This window comes from Macaca thibetana, chromosome 1, assembly GCF_024542745.1.
Source record: "Macaca thibetana thibetana isolate TM-01 chromosome 1, ASM2454274v1, whole genome shotgun sequence".
In the NCBI taxonomy this organism is placed as follows: domain Eukaryota; kingdom Metazoa; phylum Chordata; class Mammalia; order Primates; family Cercopithecidae; genus Macaca; species Macaca thibetana.
The window spans coordinates 68,686,751-68,713,447 of NC_065578.1; the positions used below are offsets into that span (position 1 = coordinate 68,686,751).

The following is a 26,697-nucleotide window of genomic DNA, read 5'->3' on the forward strand; positions in this document are numbered from 1 at the left end:
TACTGTTTAAAAAAATACGAACAATGTATTGTTCGTTAAAGGGTTTTTTTGGATAACCTTTCAGAAGGATTGTACCAATCTGTAACACCACATAAAATGTATAATTGCTGCATTTTTATTACAAGCTCTCCAGCAGGGAACAATTTTATATTTAATTTTGGATGATTTAATAATTATAAATAATATATGTCGTTTCAATTTAAATTCTCTTTGATCACTTACAAAGTAAAGAAGTGTGTTATATGGGCAGGCCAGGAGTAATTTCAAAGACTGCATGTCAGTAGAGCTACGGGGGAGTTTTCATAATTTTAACAGCACGTGAGTTCATTTCCCAGTTGTTTCTGGTGTATTCTTCCTTGTATTCTCAGAATTTTGCATAGGCTATGTTCAATAAACATGTATTAATTACTACCATTCTTCTTTCATTTTTCTTTTTTCAATGACTTTGGACAGAGTCTTTGAAAAATATTTCTGAGGCTTTAGTTGCACATGATACAAAATTGTGTCTTATCTGTTTAAATCACTAAACATATGTCCAATATCCTCCTTTCCTGGATGCCTCTTTCTGATCTATTTTACCATCATGAGAAATAATAGATTCATAAGTTATGTACCTGTTATCTAGACTTAGATTGGTAGCTTTTCCTTTTTATCTGTAGCAAACTGGCAAAGAGAACACAATTGTATTTCTGGATTTGAGCAGGCACGTAATAACAAAGTTTTGAAAAATGAGGACGTTATTCAAGGCTGCAAGATAAAGCATGACAGACAGAGTTTTTGATTGGGCAAACAGTCAGTTCTGCTTAACCATCATTCTGTAAATGCCCATCTTTCTGTAAGCAAAAATAATGCAGCTAATTTTTTATCAATAGTGTGGTTTTGAGTTGCTTTTCCAGGAGTAGTAATCAATTTGCAATGATTCTATCTTGTATTGTAAAATTTCCTGACAAATTAAAATTATGGCAAAGCAGAAAATATTAATTTTTTAGATAATAAATTGTCACTTTAATATACATAATATCCTTTATAAATTTTTATAGACTTTTCACTTAGAAACACAATACATCCATCTTTATTTTCTCACAAACTATTATATTTACTGTGTTAAATTCAGATGTATAGTTTATTCAAGCAATAGCTGCAAATGTCCTAATTTAAATTGTTTGCAGTTCTTTTTTTAAATATGAAGTCATAAACTACTTCACATTAAAGATAACATCTCTTGAGTTACACAGGCTAAAATTTGTAAAGTGGAGAAAATGCATTTGCTAAATAAAAATAAATATAAATACATACTTTAGATCTACTCTCTCCTAGAAAGATAAACGGGTAGAAAAATATTTTCTTTTAAACAGAGACACTAAAGAGAAAAATTTTAAAGCTTGGAATAAAGTTTTATTTATTTGGTTTCATTTCCAGGTTGGAAACAAACTTTAAATTTGTCCATTCCTTACTATCCAACAAATCAATACTATTTCAGTTATCTCTCATAGATAGTTTTCTACATTTTGGTATTTCATGGCTGAAGAAAGACATGCATTTCAGGAAATGTCCAGAGAAACAAATGTTGTTTCGATAACTCATCCATTTTGGTGAGTTAATGACAATAGAAACAGCAACCGATAAAACCTAAAATCTACAAACATTATTTTACAATAAAAAGTGGATTTGAATACCTAAATAGAGGCAAAAATTAGTCTCAGGGTAAAGACAGACTTTTCATCAAATCTATTAACCTTTTAGAAAAGTTGTTACTGGTTTTATAGTTTCTTTTTCTCACCTTTACATCTTTATGCGCAATACTTATTTCTAGAACTACATGTCAATTACATGGGTATGTTCACTTTGCTTCAATAGAACAAAAATTGTTTAAAAATTGGAAAAATATAGAAAGCTTTCCCCACAGCCTGGAGCCAATACTCGGACAAACATACATCTAATCTAAACACTACCAACCACAGAAAATTTACTACTTTATAAAATAGGAAAGCTTTAAGTTTTAAAAATATTTTTATTATTTTAAAACAAAAGTTACTTCCCTGTAATTTCCTTTCACAATACTCTAGGTCAGTCTTTTGGAACTATTTAGAACAAGTCCATTCTCCTTTTCTGTAAGTATTAAGACAATTAGTGAAGTAAAAGGGTTGGGATCGCATTAGTAGTTTCCAAATGTCTTCATGCCACATTTCATCATTTTCAGGGACTTCTGAAACCCAAAGCTTTGAGCATATTCAATACAACTTTCTGCAATTTAATGGGCTAGTTTATTTCTTGATTTGGTCTGAGTTCAATCCGGATATGTGAGCTTCAGATAATGGTGGACATCTTTGAAGTAAGCGAGAAGCAATAATCAGAGACCTTACCCACAGAGTGCCAGAAGGCTTTTCTTCTTTGGCAGCTTCTGCGACTGCATTCCTAGATCAAACACTGGAAGGTGCATTCTGTTTTCCAACTGTCGAAAATGCCTTTCCACCACAAGTCTTCATGCGCAGCATGGTTTTCTATCGCATGAGTGCCATTATAGCACTGCCCTTATCTAAGGAGAAGTGTCCCTGGAGGCAGACATGAATCTCACTTGTTTTTGAGAGATGTATTATTTGTCCATGGTTACGGAGATAGTGATGATCTGTTCCTGTGTAATTTAACATCCTCCTCTTGCAACATTCATAGGAATCATCTAAGGGAGTAAAAGCTGAGTAACAGTATTACAGCATTTAACCAAAGGGATATAATTCTAATATTATTCTCATCCTATTTGCCACGCTGCTACAACACTTTCTGTAAATATGTTCATTGCTTTTATACTGTTATCATGTTATTTTCAAAACTTAGGGTCTTCTATGTGGCTTAGAAAATCTTTCTGACCTGAACCTGCCTGCCCTATCTGCATCATCTTTTGCTATTACTACCCTGACTCAAAACTCTGACATTGAACCACAAGTTCCTTGAAACCCCACACTCATTCTTGCCTCAGTGGCTTTGAGCTGGTTACTTCCTATTCCTAAAATGCCTTGTGCCACCAATCTTCTTCTGGATTATATAGCAACAGTTCTCATCTCATCAAATAAGCATCCCCTAACTCCTGCATGTCTCTATATTACTACAACATGCCACATGCAGCTCCATTCTGCACAAGTCACACTTATATTAGAGCTTTTATTTTGTATTTCTATAGACTGTGAGCATCTTAAAAATAAAGACCCTAACATATCTAACTCTATATCCTCAGCAGTTTGCACAGTGCCTGGCATAAGCTAATCTCCTTGGATAATTTATTTTTTCTGTTCTCCATTTTGATAATTGATAAATGCTCTTTCATATTATCTTTTTTACAGCCAGCTATAGACATATATAGGAAATCTGGCTAGAAGATAGAATGAAAATGGAAAGAAACACCCCTCCATGCCCCAATGCATATCAAAAGAGCATATTTAGCCTCATTGCCAAAGTTGTCCAATGGCATGGTGAATACATCATGAACTTTTTGACATATTTTGTCTTACCAGGTATAATTGTCATTTCCCTTTTTGGTAGTGCCGTGATACTTGGTGGTTTTGTAACAATACATAGATTGTACTGTTAGTGTCAATCAGAATGCCTGTGTGACCACTGTATGTAGAATGGCTGACAACTGTGAAGTTGGGATTACAATGAATTCGTCATGCATTTTTATAGTGACAAGTAGAAAACACTGCTTTATATTTTCAGCTTCCCGGTTAAATATATTTTGTATTTTCTTTCAAATATTTCCCAGTCATCATGCTTGATGGATTGACAACCTCAAAATCATTTTCTTACAGGAAAAATTTAGCAAAGCATCACAACTTTGTTCAAGATAGAATAAAGTTCGGAAAATAAAAGAACATGGATTAAAGAAAATATTGGTTGTATCAGGACATATACTACTTAGATTAAAAAGAAAAATCAGAAGACATTTCTCTGCAAAGATCATTCCACCTTTATACACACACCTGCACACACACACATTTTTTGTGTGCGCAGTAAAATAATAAATGCTGCCAATCGAAACTTCTAAAAACAAAGCACTTTTTTTCATAGTATTAGTCTGTCAGTAATCATTGAGTAACCAGCCATTTTAATTAAAAGAAAATTAACCAATTTCTCTTTGGAACCCTCAGCAAGTTTGTGGCTATGGATTTGCTCAGTAGAATTGGCATATCTGTGTGGTGGGCTCCGCCATTCTCAGCATATTCAATCACTTGTTGTATTGCAAGTGTGGCATAGGCAGAGATGGGATGTAATATGCGAGAACTATTTACTCAGCGCCAACTCTTCACCAGATATTGGGTCAGTTTCATTACAGCAATATTTAATTATTATGTGAACTCTCTGGGTAGTTGTATCTCCCTTTTATGAAGGAGGAAGCTGGCTCAATTATACAGGCAACCCAGAATTCAAATCAATGTAAACATGACTTCATAGCCCCTACTTACGCTATGGTGTCACAATATCAATGAGATATCTCATTTGTGGTTCCATCTTCATCTAGTCTACACCAATACTGAGTAAGACAGGAAATAGTTCATGAGGAGCTGCCAAATAGGTGACGTGTATATTTTACCCCATCAAGTTGGCCCAGTTCATATGCTTCAGTATTATTTGCTCAAATTTCTTAAAATCCATAAATCTAAGTATTACTTCAGGTCTACATAATCAGAAAACTTAATGAGCAGAGCCCAGGTATCTGTAGTTTTAAAAGCTTCATGGATGATTCTAATGTGCATGCTAAACTATTTTCCGAACTTTTCTATTTTTTTACATCCATAATTATTTATTGAAAACCTACTGAGGCATCTACCAAAAGCTAATTTTGTTACAAGAACCTGGTAAGTACTAAGAAACACATGTTATTATTTTCCTAACTGACATTTGCCCAGGGCCTGGAAAGTGATTTTGATTGACCAAAGATTGTCCCAAGGGTGCTTTAAATATAAAAAGAATTCATCAGCCTATATACAGATGTCTATCACCTATAGGTAAAACTAGGTACATTGTTTTGCTTATGCTCATCAGGAAACAATCTAACCTTGGTCTTGGTTTTTTATTGTCAAGAGTGATGTACAATCCTATGGACACATGCTCTGGCCTTTTCTTGAATCAAATCAACAAACAGCATGATTTTGATACTTGAAAAAGAATCAATGAAGTTTGAAATATTATGCTAATGGTCCCATTACATTATCAATAAGTCTTAAATGACCTTATTTTCTTCAAACTAGAAAGAAAATAAATTTTCTCTTATTTGGGAAAAAATATTTCCTCTTTATGAAAAATCACAAACCACAGATTCCTGGTTTCCAGCCAGGCATATAAAGAGCTTACAAGTCACCACTCTACCCTAACAAGTGAAAAGCTAAACAAACTGAAAAATCAACAACTCTTCTTACACCTATCAGGGATTTCAGGTCACTCAATTCAAACACTGCTACTGCTACTCCCAAAATTAGAGAGACAGACAGGCAGATACAGAGAATCACACTTCACTGGAGCAAAACCCACTGGCAGGAACCTCCACATGAACCACTGTAAAAGTAGGAAACCTAAACTATAATTGACAGCTCGCTGGAGGCTTGATATGGACAAGTATGAGAGTTAAAGAAATCAGGTAGACCTAATCATAGGACGGCTTGCATACTTTAGGGAGTTTTCCCTCCAGGAGACCTACCGGGTCCTCACAATGAATGTCAGGGAAAAAAAATCCCCTCTTGCTTCAGTCAGGGAGAGGAGAAAAGGAGTCATTTTAAAATACACCAGAACAGTCTGTTCTTCACAAGGCCTGCTCTCAGGAGAAGCTATTTTACCAGAACCTAATCTGCTGGGGTTTTATCAGAGTCTAACCTACCTAGGGAAAAGAAAACGCCCAACTCCAGTTCCTACTAGCCTTCCAGGTGGGAGAAGAAAATAGCCAACTCTAGGCCCTCTGGCCATCCTGTCCCACCTAAGAGGGAAGAAACACTGAGAAGCACTTCAGAAGTTCATAGTTCATAAGCACAGGCTCACCAAAAGACTGAAACCTAATCATAGGACCACAGTATGCATCCCTTTCCCCTTCACACCTTAACACTAGTATCAAAGGCTCATTCATCACAGTTCCTTTTACCAGAACATCATGCACCTCTTCCAACAAAAAATTACAGGCATACTAAAAAGGGAAGAGACGGAACATGCATCAGAACCAGAGTCAGATACAGCAAGAATGTTAGAATTATCAGATCAGAAATTTTTAAAAATCTGTGTTGAATATGTTAAGGAATGTAATGGAAAAAGTAGACAACATGCAAGAACAAATTGGCAGTATAAACAGAGGTGAAAATTATAAGAAAAAATCTGAAAAAATGCTACAGATCAAAAGCACTAACAGAAATGAAAAATGCCTTTGCTGGACTTATTAGTAAACTGGACACATCTGAGGAAAGAATCTTTGTGCTTGAGTGTATTACGATAGAAACTCCTGAAACTGAAAAGTGAAGAGAAAAAAAAAAAAACTAGAAAAAAGAACAGAATATTCAAGAACTGTGGGACAACTACAAAAGGTAATACTAATGTGTAATGGGAATGCCAAAGGAGAAGAAAGACAGAAAGGAACAGAAGCACTATTTGAAGCAAGAATGACTGAGACTTTCTCCCCAGTTAATGTCAAACACCAAATCACAAATTCAGGAAGCTCAGAGAAGACCAAGCAGACGATAGGTTAAAAAACAAAACAAAACAAAACAAAACAAAACAAAACTGCACCAAAAAATACATATTATATTTAAACTTCAGAGAATCAAAGACAAAGACGAACTCTTGAAAACAGCCAGAGGAAAACCAAACCTTACCTATAGAGGAGCAAATGCAAGAATTAAATACAAGCAAGAAAATAATAAAGTGAAATATTTGAAGTGTCGAGAGAATACAAAACAAAACGTGTAGAATTCTGTTACTCTGCAAAATTATCTTTCAAAATGAAGGAGAAATAAAACTTTCTCAGACAAACAAAAGCCAAGGGTATTGTTACCTTCATTGCAAGAAATGTTAAAAAAATTTCTTCAGAAAGAAGGAAAATGGTAGAGGTCAGAAAATCAGATTTACATTTAAAAAGGAGCAACAAAGAAGGAATACATGAAAGTAAAATATTTTCTATTTTTTATTCTTAATTGACCTAACACATGACAGTGTTTAAAATAATAATAGTAGCAACATATTTGATTATATATTTTATGTATATATGTATATGTAATAGATACATATGTATATGTTCATATATATCTTACATATATACATATACATATATACACTTATGTATGCACTTATATATAAGTGAAATGAATGACAGCAATGAGAGATGGAAGAAGGAATTAGTAATATTTTGTGTTGATAAGGTACTTGCACTACCCATGAAGTGATACAGTGTTGTTTGAGAGTGGAGTTGGATTAGTTGTAAATGTATATTGTAAACTCTAGAGCAACCACTAAAAATATTAAAAAGAAACATGTAATTGATATGCTAAGAAAAGAAAGAAAATTGAATCAATGAAAACCCCAGAGGCAGAAAAAGTGTGGAAGACAAAATAGGAACCAAAAATAAGGGCAACAAGTAGAAAACAGTAACAAATATGGTAGATATCAATTCAACTATATTAACAACCACTTTAAGGGTCAAAGGTCTAAATACACCAATTAAAAGACAGAGATGGTCAAAGTAGATCAAGACAAGATCCAACTACATATTGTTTACAAGAAACTTACTTTATGTAATATATAAAAACGTATGAATTAAATTGATGGAGAAAGATATACCATGTTAACACTAATCAAAGAAAAGGCAAGAGTGGCAATTTCAATCAAAATCTGAGCAAATTATTTTGAGGATATCAGCAAACTGATTCTAAAATTTTATTTGGAGAGGTCAAATACCCAAAATAATCAAATAATACCGAAAGAGAAAAAGTCAGAGGATTGACACTACCTAACTTCAAGACTTTACTATAAAACAATACTAATCAAGACTGTATGGTATTGGTGAAAGAATAGACAAATAGATCTATGGAACGGAATAGAAAGCCCAGGAGTAGACTCACATAAATGTAGTCTACTGATCTTTGGCAAAGGAGCAAAGACAATGGCAATACCACAGAGCAAAGATACTTACTCAACAAAGAGACCCATTTCAACACATGGTATTAGAACAAACAGACATCCACATACACACACACAAAAAGTGTCTCAACACAGATCTTACATCCTTTGTAAACATTAACTTAACAATGTGTCATAGACCTAAAAGTAAAACATAAAACTATAAAACTCTTAGAAGGATAACGCAGAAATAAATCTAGATGACTTTAGGTATGGTGATATTTTAGGTATAACATAAAAGGCATTTTCAATGAAAGAAGCAATTGATAAGTCGGATTTTCTTTTTTTAAAAAAAATTTTGTTATACTTTAAGTTCTAGGGTACATGTGTACAACGTGCAGGTTTGTTACATATGTATACATGTGCCATGTTGGTGTGCTGCACCCATTAACTCGTCATTTACATTAGGTATATCTCCTAATGCTATCCCTCCCCACTGCCCCCTCCCCACAACAGATCCTGGTGTGTGATGTTCCCTTTCCTGTGTCCAAGTGTTGTCATTGTTCAATTCCCACCCATGAATGAGAATATGTGGTGTTTGGTTTTCTGTTCTTGCAATAGTTCGCTGAGAATGATGGTTTCCAGCTTCATCCATGTCCCTACAAAGGACATGAACTCATCCCTTTTTTATGGCTGCATAGTATTCTATGGTGTATATGTACCACATTTTCTTAATCCAGTCTGTCATTGATGGACATTCTTAAAGTTAAAACTTCTACACTGTAAAAGACAAGTTCAAAAGATTAGAAGACAAACCACAGAATGGGAGAAAATATTTCCAAAGACATATCTGATAAAAGACTGTTATCCAAAATACAGAAAAAGTGCTTAAGAACTCAACAGGCAAACCAACAACTTGTTTAAAAAAAATGAGCAAAAGACTTGAACAGACACCTCATGAAAGTAGACATACAGATGGAAAGTATGCATATGAAAAAATGTTCAACATCATATATCATTTACAAAGTGCAAATTAAAATAAAATGAGATACCATTACTTCCCTATTAAAATGACCTAAATTTGGGAGGTGGATGCAGGTGGATCATGAAATCAAGAGATTGAGACCATCTTGGCCAACATGGTGAAACCCCATCTCTACTAAAAATACAAAAATTAGCTGGGTGTGGTGGCACATGCCTATAGTCCCAGCTACTTGGGAGGCTGAGGCAAGAAAATCTCTTGAACCTGGGAGGTGGAGGTTTCAGTGAACTGAGATCATGCTACTGCACTCTAGCCTGGTGACACAGTGAGACTCCATCGCAAAAAATAAAAAATAAATAAAATAAATAAAATAAAATGAACTAAATACAAAACACAGGCAATATCAAATGCTGGCAAGGAATTTGGCAAGGAACAACAGGAACTCTCATTTATTTCTTGTGGTAATGCAAAATGGTACAACCACTTTGGAAGAGAGTTTGACCATGTCTTAAAAAACTAAGAATGCTTTTGTCACACGGTCCAGCAATCATGCTCCCTGATACTTACCTAAATGAATTGAAAGTTTATGTCCATACAAACACCTGTACATGGATGCTTATAGCAGCTTTATTTATAATTGCAAAAATTTGGAAGCAAGCAAAATTTCATCCGGTGGGTTAATGGATAAACTGTGTTATATCCAGATGATGCAATATTATTTAGCACCAAAAAGAAATGAACTACCAAACCATGAAAAGAAAGAGAGGAAACTTAATTGTATTGCTAAGTTAAAGAAGCCAATCTAAAGAAAATTACATACTTTATCTTTCAACTGTATGACATTCTGGAAAAGGCCAAACTATGGAGACAGTAAAAAAAAAATGAGTGATTTCAAGAGGGCTAGGAGGGGGAGAGAGATAAATAAGTAGAGCACAGAAGATTTTTAGGGCAATGAAACTATTCTGTGAATGGCAGATACACATCACTATACATTTGTTAACACCTATTGAATGTACAACTCCAAAAATGAAACTTAATGTAAACAATGGACCTTAGGTGATAATGATGTGTCAATATAGGTATATTGATTGTAGCTAATATACCACTGTAGTGTGGGTTGTCAGTGGTGGGAGAGATTATGTCAGTGGCCAGGGAGTACATGGAAACTCTCTGTACTTTCTGCTAAATTTTGCTGAGAACCCAAAACTTCTTTAAAATTAAAGTTTATTAATTTAAAAAGAATCACAAACTATGTAATACTATGTCAAAGTCCCAAAGGTATTCTTTAGGAGTGAAAATATGTGCAGTAAGTAAATACCCATGATTTTTTTAAAAATTGGGGGCACATTGATCTAGTGATACTGAATTTGTTTAGATCTCTGTCTTTACCTGGAGAAATGAACCGTTTGTTAATGGATTAGGAATCAACTCATTCCATGGTGTACTTATTTCACTTAAGGATAAGTACCTATTATAATTTGACTTCCAAAAAGGGACAAGCAACCAGAATGTGCTTTTATATATATATCTACTTTAAGTTCTAGGGTACATGTGCACAACATGCAGGTTTGTTCTATATGTATGTGTGTGCCATGTTGGTGTGCTGCACCCATTAACTCATTTACATTAGGTATATCTCCTAATGCTATCCCTCCCCCCTCCCCACTCCCCACAATAGGACCCAGTGTGTGATGTTCCCCTTCCTGTGTCCAAGTGATCTCGTTGTTCAGTTCCCACCTATGAGTGAGAACATGCGCTGTTTGGTTTTCTATTCTTGTGATAGTTTGCTGAGAGTGATGGTTTCCAGCTGCATCCATGTCCCTACAAAGGACACAAACTCATCTTTTTTATGGCTGCATAGTATTCCATGGTGTATATGTGCCACATTTTCTTAATCCAGTCTATTACTGATGGACATTTGGGTTGATTCCAAGTCTTTGCTATTGTGAATAGTGCCGCAATAAACATACATGTGCATGTGTCTTTACAGCAGCATGATTTATAATCTTTTGGGTATACACCCAGTAATGGGATGGCTGGGTCAAATGGTATTTCTAGTTCTAGATCCTTGAGGAATCGCCACACTGTTTCCGCAATGGTTGAACTAGTTTACAATCCCACCAACAGTGTAAAAGTGTTCCTATTTGTCCACATCCTCTCCAGCACCTGTTGTTTCCTGACTTTTTAATGATTGCCACAGAATGTGCTTTTTTAAACCATTAAACACTTTAAACCATTAAATGCACATTTAAACCAGAATGTGCATTTTTAAACCATAAACACTCTGTATTTTCTCATTAAAATAGCAGGCTACATTCTTAGTGAATGACCTACCACGTTCACCAAAATTGACAATTTTGAAGAATATTCTTTAGATTCCTAGGTTATAAACAATCACTTTATTGTCTGATTAGACATAATCTGTCAGTAGGCTCTAAATATCTTAACATTATCCATAGAAGTGAAGGAGCATATTGATGTTTCTGTTTGTGTACATACACACATAATGATATAAACCATGAAATTACTATACTCAGCCATAATGCTTTTTGCCATTATGTGAACTCTCAACTCCTACCTTTCTGCTCCACATGTACACAGGACCTATGGGACCATGCATATAGCCAGCATGATAAAGGGCGGGGGGCGGGACAACAATCTCCCATCTACTCCATGTGCTCAATATTGTTCATGGGCTAGTTACTAGCTTCTTTGTGCCTCAGTTTGCTGCTTGTTAAACATTACTTATGACAGCCAACCATATCAAAAGAGAAGAAAATATGAACTGACATGGAAGTATAGAGATGCTGCTATATAAACAAAATCTTACCAAACCGTAACATTAATGTGGAGTGATAGGAAGCAAGGAATCGAGAGTTAACAAAATTTCCCTTAATGGAGAGAATGTTTTGAGAGTTTGAGAGGTCCTGTGAGACCTTGGTGGTTTGAACTTAACAAAGATCTTATACAACCCACACCTGTAGCTGGGTTAAGGGAGTGTAGGATACAGCTGCTTAAAAGGCATTTTTCATCTCTATAGGAATCTAGCAGTCCAAAGGGACATTGCAAATAGTAAAGATGTAGACTACAGTACAGCAGGCTTAAAACTCCCTATCAAAGCAGGAAATAAAAGGCCATTCTCAAAGTGGGTAAGTAGACATCTATCCAAAGGTCAGAGGAATTGAGCACTTGTGAGCACATCTTGAGAGTTTGTTGGCTTGGTGGCAAAGGACATTTATTGTTGGGAAGCTGAGCAGTGTCACACAAATGTACTTTGTTTCAGCTTCATTGGACTTTCCCCCAGGTATCTAGGGTAAGTAATACTAGAGGTATCTGGGGACCTAAAATCAGAGTCTGGTGGAAGATATGATGATATACTTCAACATATCAAAGTAGCAAAATCATCTTTCCAGGAGAGTAAACATAAAGGAACCACACCCGAGTTAGAATCTGGAGAAGAACCAGATTCACAGGAGACTTTGATTACCTCACGTCATCATTCAAAGCTTGGAAATAGCAGTGATATTTTCAGCTCATGTGGATGGAGTGAACAACAGTATGAGTGATAACTGGCAGAAACAGCGAATAGTGAGAATATTTACCAGGGACACCGCAAAATGATGAAAGGACTTCACTGTCATTCCTCTCACTCAGTTGAACTGAGAACTAAATGTACTTTTTCAAACCATTCTATTAACCAAACAGTCCATATATGGTATGGTCCAAGGATACAAGAATGACACAAATAAATAAATCTAAAAATTAATGATGGATATGGGGGAAAGTATTTCTTAAAGAAATTAATAACAACAACCTGAAAGCAAAGAAAAAATGACAATGTATAGATCTCTGCAGAGGAGTCATGAATCTATAAATATAATCTCATTTTACTTAATTCTCACAGCAAAAGATAAAAATCAGCCATACTGAGGTTCAAGTACTAGATCCAACATGTTGATCTGACTCTACCCTATATAAGTTCAGTTTCACAGGAATTTTGCCAAGACTGTCTCCTTTGAAAAGGGTACACAAAAGCATTTCAGAATTTTCTCTTAGGAGAAATATGAGTCATCATTTGCTTTATACAAGTTTTTGTGTGATATTCAAGGGGCAAAACAAAATACCTGCTTTTAGAGATGGTGTTAGAAGCAAACTTCTTAGACAAACTGAAAACAATGTCTCAGAAATGAAGAAATAAAATTTCTTAGACAAACTGAAAACAATGTCTCAGGAACAATGCTTGGAAATGTGTGTTTCAAACTTAAAATACCTGTGAATGAGGTAGAACTATTTGTAGGAAATGTGTTTGTATCTCTATGAGTCAAGGTTCCCCAGAGAAACATAACCAATAGGATATGTGTGTGTGTGTATATATATGTGTGTGTGTGTATATATATATATATATATTCAGTGATATTTATTTTAAAGAATTGACTCACACAATTATAGAGGCCAGCAAGTCCAAAATCTGCAAAGCGGACTGGAAGACTGGAAGACCTGCAGGGCAGACTGGCAGGCTGGAAGATTGGCACCCAGGAAGCACTGCTACTCAGTTTAGGTCCAAAAGTTGTCAGGCTAAGAAACCAGGAGCCAGTGTTGCACCTCAAGTCTGAAGGGTGTCTGGCATGATTCTCTTTTTCTTGACAGAAGTCAATCTTTTGTTCCCTTCAGGTCTTCCACTGCTCGGTCGAGGCCTCCCATTCACATTTGTGGAGGGCAATCTGCTTTATTCAAATGTCACCAATTTAAATGTTACTTTCATCCAAAAATACCCTCACAGAAACATCCAGAACAATGTTTGATCACATATCTTGGCTTCATGGCCCAACCATGTTGACACATAAAATTAACCAACACGGTATCTATATAAGCCACTTTATTTTTTAAAAATTTTAGTCTTTTGTCCAAAAATCATAAACACGTTTTCAGAGAAGACCCCCTAAATGTAGAATATTACATTAATTGCGTATAATTATGAAATAAATGAACTCCTCATAGTTCCTGTTAATACTAGTACTTCAGGTACCTCAGTGGTTTGATAAATAAGCTCAAAATTTGCCAGAGAATTATATCTCTGCTTAACAATTACAGAAAGAGAGTACGAGAGACCACTATTCCCAGAAGAGCGTCCTTTCCCTCTAGATAACTTTACATTCAAAGCACCTAGATCATTTACCAATATTTGACACACCTGTAAGACCACTTTGCTGAAAAAACTGCTGACTGAGACTCAGCCCAACTTCAAGGCCAATGATGTTTGACACATACTAGACATTCAATAAATATGTATGGAATATATGAATAGAAGTAGTCTATGAATAACCTGAATTTGTCCTTGCTTCTTGAGATAGTATTAACCACAACTATTGAAACTTTGATGTGACTTATCATAAAAATTCCTTCCATAAACAATTTCATGAAAATCTTTCCATCTGGAATTTGTGTCTTTGATATCACTAAGTGGTGCTCAAGCTAATTTTTGAAAATGTTTGAAATTCATTTTTATATATGCCTGCATGCAGCTCTCAGCACAAATATATGCTTCTTTTATTATGTATTCCTTTCTTCTTTCTAACACATTCGTTTCTTTTCTCTTCTTATTTTTCTCTTTTAATATGTTTTGTTTCTCTTTTCTTCTTTGCAATGGTTTAGGCTTAAAAGAGCCCTCTCCAGCCCCCTGTGATATTATTTCGTTCCTTTACAGGCACTTGAAACTATAGTCTTTCAGCTTTTCAGTGGTCTTAAATTCAATCATTTGTTATTTGCATTAATTTGCTTCAGTGTTTATCTCATAAAGTTCTTTCTACAAACTGTAAAGTTAATGACAGATATTATAAAGATGAATCATGATTGATGAAGATGATGGTGACAATGATGCTGTTGTTGGCAAATGACTTGCAAAGTGGACTACTGACATTTTTTACCACCTGGCTTATCTCTCATTTTGATAGAATAACTGCCCTTTGACAAACATGCCTTTTAAACTTTGCTTTTTAATTTTTTTCTAAGTGAGACAAACAAAATTGCACCTGGCAAATGCTGATTAAGTCGAGGGCAAATGTCTGACTCTAGAGAAAACTCGTATAGGTTGACTAGTGATTTGTGGAACTGTTAGAAAAGAGAAGCTGGTTTATTATTATTCCAACTCCAGGACTTTGATATATAAAAGACTCTGTTAAAATGTGCTACATCTGGGAGGTCACAATAAAAGTTTACATTGGTGGTCATTGCCCGAATATATGTATAAATCAATCAAGCCAGAGGGTGGGTGTAGTTAATGGTGGAGATAAATACAGCCAATTCAGGAGAATAAAAGTACAGAGAGACTATATAGCACCTGAGAGATGCAGAAGAGTCAAATTTTCCACTTGAAATTTCTAGTTATACTTGTTTCTAAGAGTCATGAGATCCCCAGGTGGTTTTCTGTTTCTTGATAGCAGAAGAGTCATAAAAGATTTTCAGGAGTCTCTGTCTCAGAAGAAAGAACAATTATAATTTTTATATCCTTTAACATATATTCTACTAGCTATATTTGTTCAGCATCTACTGCATACAAAATCCTCCCCAGAAATCACAGAAATAGTATAGGATAAAGCAAAGGAATAGGATATAGTAATCCTGTATTTTATCTTCACAGAATTGGATGAGTTTTAGTATGTCACATATTCCAGCAAAAGTGTGTTTTTCTTCGTTTCCCATGCAGCTAGGTGAGGTCACGTGAGTAGCTTCTAGCTGTGAATTGGAAGTGCTCTGTGCAATTTCTAGGTGAAGTCTTTAAAGATAGGGAGCATGCTTTCCACCCTCCCTTATTCCTTTCCTATTGAGTAGGATACAGTCATTATAGTAGCAATCATCTTAGACTACAATATGGTAGCCAGACCATGGCGATGGCAGTCTCTGATATTACGGACCTTTTATTTAAGATCTGGATTCTTTACCCTTGCATTCTTGCATGAAATCTCCATGTTATTTAACTCAATGTTAGTTTGTCTTTGCTACAGCAGCCAAAGAGATATACTAACAAACAACATTGATGAGAAGGAGATTCTGTTAATAGGAGGAAGGAAAAGCATCAAAAGTAATTAGATGAAGTAAGATGATTTAGTTTTGGAATTTAGAAGGAAGTGCATACTTCAACAAGGTGTTAAAAGAAACAGGCAAAAAAAAAAAAAAAAAAAAAAAGAGGAAAACTGCATAAAGTTAATGTGTTCTCAACCACAAAAATAAAGTGAGTAAAGAACACAGCAGATGTTTCCCCAAATATAGTTGAGGTAGTGGTTAAGGATGAACTTCATATGCACCCTTCTGATTGCCCTAAAAAAAGTACACTTCTCTATGTTTAATGTAATCTATATGCAGATATAGAAAAAAAGATATAACCTGCTACATATTATCTAATTAGCAACTCATCCAGGGTAGATCCAAGTATTTCTGCCATCAACAATAACTAAGGTCATGGTTAGAAAACTTTAATTATGTAGAAAACGATGAATTTGAACTTGTGCTTGAAAAATCGTCTGTGAACGGCATGCTTGTTTTTTCCCTAGGACTTTGTTAAAAGTAATGTAGATAATAAGTATGTAGTCCATATCTACAGTCTCATCAGTTTCAGTTATTGGTCTTACTATCTTGAAGAACTCTATCTGAGAAGTGGTTTAAGTTCTTTTCCTTGGTGACCTGTGTGAGCTGCTCTGGGATGAGAGTAATTGTAGAAGTTTGCTGTTAGATTGTTTTCCTTGCACTTATCATTATTAACCAGGGAGAATGGAATGGCCCAGCGAGGGCTGTGGGAGAAAGGGAGGGAGACAAGAATCTGTAGAAACCTTAAGAGTTTAATAAGGGTTCCAAAAACAAATATGCTGTATCTAGATCTGTAATCAACATGAAATGTTTTTGTTTTGGTGATAGGGGGATGGACTGTCCTCTCCACAGCTATAATGATGGTTAATCTAAGATAGAATGCAAGTCTTAATTAGATATATTAAATGCATTTATTCCTATTAAATATTGGCTTTATTTTTTGTATGACAACAATAATGATTAATGTTACAGAATTGCATTTGTGTAAACATAGTTTTTAGTGTTTAACAATAATTATAAAAAGCTATGATTTCCAAGGACAGAGAGAAATAAAGAAGTAAATAATACTAATTTATATGGACATGTTATATTCTAAATATCAGAATAATAATTTCTTCCCTTGAAAGACTTAGACAGTTTTTGCTCGGGGAAGCCTTTCCTCAGAATTCCTACCTGTGTGTCTAGGTTAGGTGTTTCTTTTCTGTGCTTCAATAACACAACTTATCACTCCATTATAATACTTTCATAAATTTATTTTTCTGCCTCTATACAGTAAAGTCTCTGATAGTAGGAACATATATTACTTGATCACCATATTTTCCAGTCATCAATTTCTGGATAACAAATAACTCCAACACTTTGTGGCTTAAAGGAATAATCATTCTGTTCATAATTTTGTAAACACATGTAACAAATTATGTACAAATTCTGTTGTAAACAAATTCTGTAAAATTCTGTAACCAAAATAGCGGGTAGTGTCCTGCCATTTGGACAGGACTCAGTGAGAAAGTCTTGCCTTTGTTCCACACAGTGGCAGGGGAATGGATGAACTGGGGCTGAGAAATCTGCTTCCAAGATGGCTTCTTTGAATGGTTGGTGTATTCATTATCTACTACTGCATGACAATTTACCTCAAATGTAGCAGCTTAAAAATATTATCAGTATGTGGGTTTTTTCTTTTTAACACAGTTTCTGTGGATTGAGTACGTGAGGAAGAATTAGCTGGGTGGTTCTGCTCAAAACCTGTTCTCAGAACAGTTTTGTGATTGAGAATAGCTGCGTGGTTCTGCTCAAAACCTGTCATGATACTGTAGCCTAGGGTTGCAGTCACCTGAAAGTATGACTGAGGCTAGAGAATCTTATTTATAAATGGCTCACTCGCACAGATAGGGAGCTGGTACTGGCTATTTGTAGAAGACCTGAGTTCCTTACCACATAGACCGATCATCGGACTGCATGACACAGCAGTTGGCTTTCCTCAGAGTGGTCTAAGAGACAGCAAAACAAAAGCTGCAATGGCTTTTAATACTTACCCTATGAGGTCACATGCTGTTATTTTTGTAACATCCTGTTGGTCGCACAGGTCAGTCCTATTCAATGTGGGAGGACCCTATGCAAGGCCATGAATACAAGAAGGTAGGAATGATTATAGCCACTGTAAAGTCTGGCTACCTATCACGGCTGTTATATTGGCATTAGCTATCACCTATGCTTTCCCATAAGGCTCCTCGGACTTCCTCAGAGCATGGTGACTGGGTCACAAGGGAAAGAAGAAGCAAGGAAATTAAGAGGCAAGAAGTAACACAGTGGCTAGACCAGTTTTTAAAGCCTATACCCAAAGATAGATACATCATCTCCACTTTATTCTACCAATGAAAGCAGTTATTTCCACACAGCATAATCTATAGAAGGAATGACAAAATAATTTGTAATTTTTTTTTTTTTTTTTTTTTTTTTTTTGAGATGGAGTCTCACTCTGTCACCCAGGCCAGAGTGTAGTGGCACTATCTCGGGTTCCGGTGATTCTCCTGCCTCAGTCTCCCAAGTAGCTGGGACTGCAGGATCACACCACCATGCCCAGCTAATTTTTGTATTTTTAGTAGAGACAGGGTTTCACTATGTTGGCCAGGATGATCGCCCTCTCTTAACCTCATGATCTGCCTGCCTCGGCCTCCCAAAGTGCTGGGGTTACAGATGTGAGCCACTGTGCCCAGCCATTTGTGATCACCTTTACAATCATGTGTATGACATCTAAACTAAGCACAATGTTCTGAATTCCATAGGCAATCATTAAATATGGGTTCAAAACATGAATATACTTTGAGTTTAATTTGTAAAGTATTGACTGGTATAGGAATATGCAATTTTTATACACACTAATAAATTAACAAATAGAAGAAATAAAAGATGTTTTTATGTTCCAGTTAAAATGCATATTATATTATTTAGCATTAACCATTATCATTTCTTCCATGGAAGCTGCTTTCTCAAAACATTTTTTTTCCTGTAAAAATGAGTTTTGAGTGGAACCTGAGACTATTAAAGGCTACGAAGACATAATACTCTTATTATTAGGTTGGGCACATGGCTCATGTCCATAATCCCAGCACTTTGGGAGGCTGAGGTGGGTGGATCACTTGAGGTCAGGAGTTCGAGACCAGCCTGGCCAACGTGGTGAAACCCCATCTCTAACAAAAATACAAAAATTAGCCAGTCATGCTAGTGGGCACCTGTAATCCCAGCTGCTCAGGAGGCTGAGGCAGGAGAATGGCTTGAACCCAGAAGGTGGAGGTTGCAGTGAGCTGAGATTGTGCCACTGCACTCTAACCTGGGTGACAGAGCGAGACTCCATCTCAAAAAAACAAAAAACAAAAAAATACTGTTACTATTTAAGGTTGAGATAGTAGACAATATATAGTACAGCCATTAAAGAAAGTTCATAGAATTTATTTGAAGGGATGAAGACCTTTATAAGGTAGAAAAATCAGAAGACAGCTAAGATAAAGTTTCACAAAATGTCTTATAATATATGACTTACTCATAATGAACTATACTAAGAAGGTATAATTCCAAACATTTATTTTTTTTTTTTGCACTGTTATAAAAAGATATACCCAAATTGGTTCAGGCAATACTCATCTAGTTTAAAAATAGCACTTAAAGCATAAATGTCTATGTTGTTTATACTTTTTAACAAAGAGCTAACTGTATTTTTTGAAAGGTAGTAAAATAAAATTGCAGTTCTGTTGGATCCAGTTTCATCTTTAGACAGTTCTTTTCAACCAAATTATAAAGGTTTTATAAAAGCAAGGCAGGCATTTAATTACTATCACAAGAGCAGTACCATTCCAATATAAGTCAGTAACAACACATACTATCAATCAAATTGAATTTTCAAGACTGCTTTGTGCAGAATACACACTCGATTATGTACTTTGTGTCACGAAGAGTTTTCTAAGGACCTTAATCCATATTGGCTTTAACCCTGTCCCCTAAGGTTCTCTGCAGCATTCAATCTGGAGTGAGAATTTGTAATGAATAAATAAACAGTATGGTATCTAGTAGTTGTAGGCAACCAAAGCATGGACTGGATTTTATTGCTATTTCACAGCTAAGCACAAGCTGCAGCAACTTGACCATGACCTGAACAATCAGAAAGAAATGTGCATTAATTTTCACCTTGAATAGCTATACTGAAGTTTTATTTATATAATTTATATATAATAAATATAATATTTATTTATAAATGAAATTTATTATATAAATTGTCCATAAAGTTTTCTCTTTATTAACATTTATCCTAGTAAATTATTTTGAAAACAAGGCAAAGTCTATACTACCTTTATATATTAAATACTATACACAATGAAGGTAACTTGGACAGACTGATATGCATTCACAGGAAAAAAAGATTAATAAATAGAAAAAGTCAATAAATAGAAAAAAATCTCTTCAGAGGTAATATTTAAACTGAAATCTGAAATATGAGAACACAGCAGATTTCAAGGATCCCCAGGAACATGATTTTAGTTGCAATGAAAGAGAAATGCAGAGCAGAGGAAAGAAATGAACTCAGCATCTACAAGGGAATTTCAGAAGCAAGTGGCTGAAGGGTAGAGATGAAGCAAGGAGGAGGATGATACAGTATGAGTTTGGACACGTAGGCAAGCAACAGCTTAGGCAGACAGTAAGTGCCATGATAAAGAATTTAGACTTCTTCCCAAGGACAATGAAAGTAATGGAAGGGTTTTAAATAAGAAAGTGTTGTGATGAGATAAAAATTTAGCAAATACATTGTAAAGGTGCAAAGGGAAATATGGAGACAAATTAGTACCTGATTCCAACAAGGCTGCAGATGGTGCTTACTGACACTGGAGTGGAAGCAGTGATGATGAAGTGGGACAGGCATATTTGAAATGCATTATATAGAACCAATGGAACTAGGAGTGGATCAGATGTGGGATCTATAAGAGATGAAAATATCAGGAACGATTACCACGTTCCTGAATTTAGCAGCTGAATCTATTTTGGTGCCATTTAGTGAGATGAGGGTAGACTAGAGGGAAATATTTAGAAGGAAACTTATATATTATAATTTGGGGATATGTTAACTCTGAGATGCTTATGAACTGTATAAGTGGGTAACAGTTCTTGCTTTGGTAATAAGAAGTCAGAATATCAGGGGGAAATGTCCATACTGTACATATAAATATGGGAGTTCACAGCATAAAGATGATTTTAAAAATCATAAGAATTGATGAGTTCACCCAGCAAGAAAATATAAAGACAAAGACCAATGACTGTGCTCAGCAGAGAATTACAATAGTTTAGCATAGAAAGAGAAGCTAAATTCTTTGGAAGAAAACCAGTGGAGCATAGTACTATTAAAATCGAGAAAGGATTTGTTCAAAAAGACAGTGGCCAACTAAGTTGAAAGATACTTCGAGGTCCAATAAGATAAGCATAGAAAATTCCCCATCAAGATTTAACAATATAGATGTGTTTTGTAAATTAGAGAACATCAATTGCAGTGGCCTAGTGGGGACAGAAGACTGATTAGAACGGTTAACAGAATGAATGGGATGTGAAGAAATGAAGACAGTTGATGACTCTTTCAAAATATTTTACTATGGGAGAAAAGCAACGAAATGTATAGAAACTAAGGGGCATATGTGGGATCGAGGGCAGATATTTTTAAAATGGGAAATACTCTAGCACATTTATATACTTCTAGAAATCATGCGTAGTAGAAAAGGAGAAAATGATGATGCAGAAAAGAAAGGTTGTTGTCAGAGTGTCCTCTTGCCTGGCTGATGCAGAGGTTAAAAAAAAAAAAATAGAGGAAGCATAGCGAGACTCTGTCTCAAAAAAAAAAAAAAATAAAAATGAGCCAGGTGGCTGTAGTCCCTAGCTACTCAGGAGCGTAAGGTGGGAAGATCGCTGAAGCCCAGAAAGTCAAGGCTGCAATGAGTAATGATTCTGCCACTGCACTTCAGCCTGAGCAAAAGAGGATTGAGGTTTTAAAAGAAAGAGTCATATTCTCAAGAAGACTAGAAGAGTGAAATGTAGAAAAAGAAAGAAAAGATGAGGGGTACTTTTTCTTCTACAGCAGGAGAAATCAGGGACAGATGGGGCAAGGTGTGAAATAATTATTTCACAGAGTGAGAAATAAATGATATAGGCAAACACAGCAGAACTATGTGCAGAATTAGGGACCTGTTTGAGGTTTGTACTCAGGAATTTAAAGTGAAACCAGTGCTGTGTGATTATCTCTGGCAATATTCATTTCCCTGGGTACAGGCGCAGAGAGGTAAATAATGTGTTTACTATATGATTGGGGATATATCAGGTGATAACAGAGGGAGAGAGGGGCAAGTGAGCTAGGGATATTTCCTAAGGTATGAGTATAATTATAGACAAGAGAATTTAACCAGGACCAGGAATGCAGTAAAGGGGGAGGGAAAGAAGCAAAGAGATAGGGATGGTAGAAAGCCTGTTTTAGGACTCGGCGAAGTTGAATAATTAAAGAAGGTGTGGTTCCAGAGCAAACGTCTTAGAAGTATAGAAAGTTATGGTTAGATATTGAGATATTTGAAATCCACATCTAAGAGAAACCTCAGTTTCTGATGATGGCCACATCCAATGTGTATCCAGAGGAGCAAATGACTAGGGTGGAAGGAATTGTCATTGGAGGTGGAGAGGGAAAGAACTCAGATTCAAGTTCCCACAGAGATCATTGACATGTAACCTACTACAGATGTGTGGGGAGAAAGACTGTGAGCCGAGAACAGAAGTCTTCATTGTGCATTAAACCAGATTCTGATTGCTACCCCTATGAGGAACAGAGCATATTTATTTTATTGAATTGGTCTTTTTAACGCAATCAGATTTATTGCTTTTCAATTTACATAAACTCATGAAAAATGGAACTTTTTCCAATACAAGTTTTTCAGTTATATATTCTGAAAATTTATGCATTTCAAACCAGAACACTTTGCCACTGCAGTTCTGGGAAATGTCGAATCTAGAAATGACTAGGGACAGCTGTTGAGGTTGCAAGACAAAACCAGGGAAGTCACAGAGGAACAAAACACCTAGGAGCAGAAGAGAGAAAGATCCAGGAGCAAACTACATGGGAATGGAAAGGGGAAATTAATTTAGGAAAAAATAATCATATAATATTAAAAAATGGGTTATCTATTCAAATCTTTTCTCCAGTATATATGAGCTGAAAACCTTGTTACATAGCCTAGTGTCTTGAGCAGAAGAACAAAATGGAGATAATACCCAAGATATCTGATGGTTTTAAAACTTAAATGAGGAAATACATCTGAAGTTTATTTATTAGTTGGGGTACAGGCTGAGATATTGGTTTTTATGGAGTTTTTTCATTTCTCGTTTTTTTGCCACTAACAGACCGGGGTAGGTAGGTGAACCCTGCTTTGCAAGGCCAGCCCAGGACTTCAGTTCTTTCCACCCTGTCATATCCGATGGCGTGGTTTTCCTTTCTTATGGCTGAAACTAGCTGAACTCCATGTCTGCATGTCTGTCAGGGAGGAGGCAAGAAAGAGTGGAAGTCCAGGGCAGACAGCTTGTCTTCAGGAAGTTGACACATGCTGTACCTGTTATTTCAACTTGCATTCCACTGGCCCAAACTTAGTCACGTGACTAGTGTGGTCTCTAGCAGGCTAGTCTCATTCTCAGCCTTAATTTAGGGGTTTGGGAAACTATTACCAAAATTAGTAAGAGGAAAATGAATTCTGAGGGAGAATTTCAGTCCCTATCATGGTACCTATCACAAAAATTTACCCATATTTTTTCTAATTAATAGTTCCATTAACTACAGTTTCCATAAATTTCTTTATTCAGCCTTTATAGATTTTACAGACATTTAAGTGCAATCACAATGGATTTTTATTTATAAATGGAGGTAAAACTGAATTTGTTAATGATTATAGACATAACCTATCGACAGTTCAAAAACACTTTACAAGTACAAGCATTTAACCTGGCCGTTGGCTGAGTCTATTCACATAATAAAATGGTAGCACAGTGCATAGTTTAGGTAAACAGAGAACTTTAAAATGGAGCATACACTGAGACACTTGTTATGTATGGAGATGGATGCATATGACTTATTTAACTAAGTGCAACAGGTTTTCAGCCCAAAGAAAAATACTCATAAGTAGCAAGTTAATGCAACATCATAAATCACATCTTATTCACTTAATTCAGTAAATGGCTTCACAGTAATACATTATCTCTGCTAAAAAACAAAACAAAACAAAAACTGTAACTATTTAGTTTAGTTATCTCTATTTTACTTATTAAACATCTTTTTGCTTTTGAATACCTCTGATTGTTCATCATATGTCCAGTGAAGCAAGAGAACATTTGCCTCTAATTCCACTAAAGCATTTCCAATAATGGGCCTGTGCTAAATAAAGCAACTGTAGAGGCACCAGGGACATGTAAATCAGGATGTTAATGAAGAACTAAATGCTATCAGATTTAAAGAGTTTCCAGGAACATGACCAACAGAAATAAAACAGGTCATTACTACTCAAAGTCAATTTTATTGAGGAAATAAGGTATTTAACTTCCATTGACAAGTGAAGAACTTTGTAAGAGGGTGTCTGTAAAATCAATGAAAAAAATTATACAAGTGATTTTTTTTTTAATACATGTACCTATGTAAAGTGCCTCCTCACTTCTCTCCTTTGAAGTGATATGCATCATCTCTTTTAAGGTAATTTTATAGTTCTACTTCTCCAGAAGGTTTTTCTTGATTATTATACTTCTGTGTTCTCTTTTTAATTCTTTAAAAATATTTGAAACCTTTTTATACTTGTTGATATCTGGGTCTGGAACAGAAACAATATTATGATTTTATTGTTTAGCTATTAACATTATGAGTACAAACAGGGAGGGAGAGAAAGAAACCAGCATATACTTAGCACAGGATATGCATGTTTCATTCACATACATATTTTTATTTATTTCAATGCAGTATTGTATAGTGGTTGAAGCTCATGTTCCAGAAACAGACAGTACTAGGTTCTATTGCCAGCTTGCCAATTTTTGCTTAAGTAACCTCAGGCAAAAATCAGCCTAAATTTCTTCATTTTGATAATTATAGAACCTACCCAATAATGTTGCTGAATGATGAAATGAAGTAATATGTATAAAGCTCTTAGCTTTTCCTAATATGGAATAAACTGTAAATAAGTATTAGTTAGCTTTGTTGTTATTACCAATTCCTTCTGAAGCTATAGTTATGATATCTATTGTATAGGTGACAAAACCAAATTCAAAGATTAGATTACAGGTAACTTGAAAATATATGTAGAATGGACGATTTAGAATTCAAAACCTTGTCTAAATTCTAATGTGTTGTGCTTTCTTATCACTTTTTTTGTTTATTTGTCTTTTGTATCTTCCTCTCCACCAACACCTAAGCAAATACTGTTGTTTTCAGAATGATTACTAGGAACAGCAGCCCATTTGGAGGAAGGTTGCTGATTGGTTATTCTGTATCTGGGGTGGCTTGAAATAGAAAGATAGTAATTGCTTTTTCATACACTTTGTCTCCTTTGCTTTTCACAAGATGTTGTTAGATAAGCAAATATTTTTACTTTGGCTCTGCAAATCCATCTTCCTTCTTTCTCTGTCTTCTCTTTAAGGGAAGGGAGAGGAGAGAGAAGGAACTAAAATGGATCAGACCAAAAGCAAAATGTATAAACAGTGAGAGGACAGTGAAGGAGCTCTGCATTGGGTCTGAAAAGTCTGGATTACTGGATTACAGACTCCAGGGCTAACATTTTTACTATGTTACATGATGCTACTTACTTTGAGAGAAATAACATTTATTATCTTCTGAGAAGCAGTGTAAGGGCTTCTAAGCTATAAGTTTTGTGCCAAGCAGAGTTTAAGATAAATCCAAGTTCAGATATCAAAGAGAGAACATAAGAATATCAAGTTTAAGTGTCAACATTCTGAGTCACCAAGCTACACTATATTGTCCATCCTGTTTTGGGGAACAATTTGCAATCCAGCCATAGTCATAATATTCATATATATGTATATGTATATATGTGTATATAACCTATCAACAGTTCAAAAACACTTTACAAGTACAAGCATTTAACCTGGTTTTATACATACATATATATATATATATAGTATGTAACTTAAATTGAGTACTCCTAAGGTTTAGTGCTGATTTTAATTAATAGGAAATTTCTTTCTTTTATCTCAATATATGCTGGTGTATTGGCAAGCATGTTCCACTTCTACATGTATCATTTTGTGAAGACAGGTGGTAAAATACTCTGCATGCTACTGGTGTATGGACCTACCTTTTACCATTATTTTACTGTTATTAATGTTTAATACCAGTGTATGGACCCACTTTTAGGAGCAATGTTATGGAAGGATGGGGCAGGATGGGTGGCAGGGAAATAGTTTATAATTGCATTGTTGTGTGTGAGAGGTGATGAGAAACTGAATTAAGTGGAGATGTGGTGACAGAGAAAAGATATGTTAAAATACCT

At 35.3% G+C, this 26,697-nt stretch overlaps 2 protein-coding genes across 2 annotated transcripts in view; both read left to right on the plus strand.

The window, feature by feature from the left end:
- The window catches only part of LRRC7 (leucine rich repeat containing 7), a 1,535,715-nt gene that overhangs the window by 890,150 nt on the left and 618,868 nt on the right, over positions 1–26,697 (plus strand). The gene's annotated exons all lie outside the window — the stretch shown is intronic.
- The window catches only part of SRSF11 (serine and arginine rich splicing factor 11), a 763,374-nt gene continuing 746,642 nt past the window's right edge, over positions 9,966–26,697 (plus strand). The window contains exon 1 of the mRNA XM_050804672.1: positions 9,966–9,975. The gene's annotated coding sequence lies outside the window, so the exon portion shown is untranslated. The remainder of the gene's footprint in view (positions 9,976–26,697) is intronic.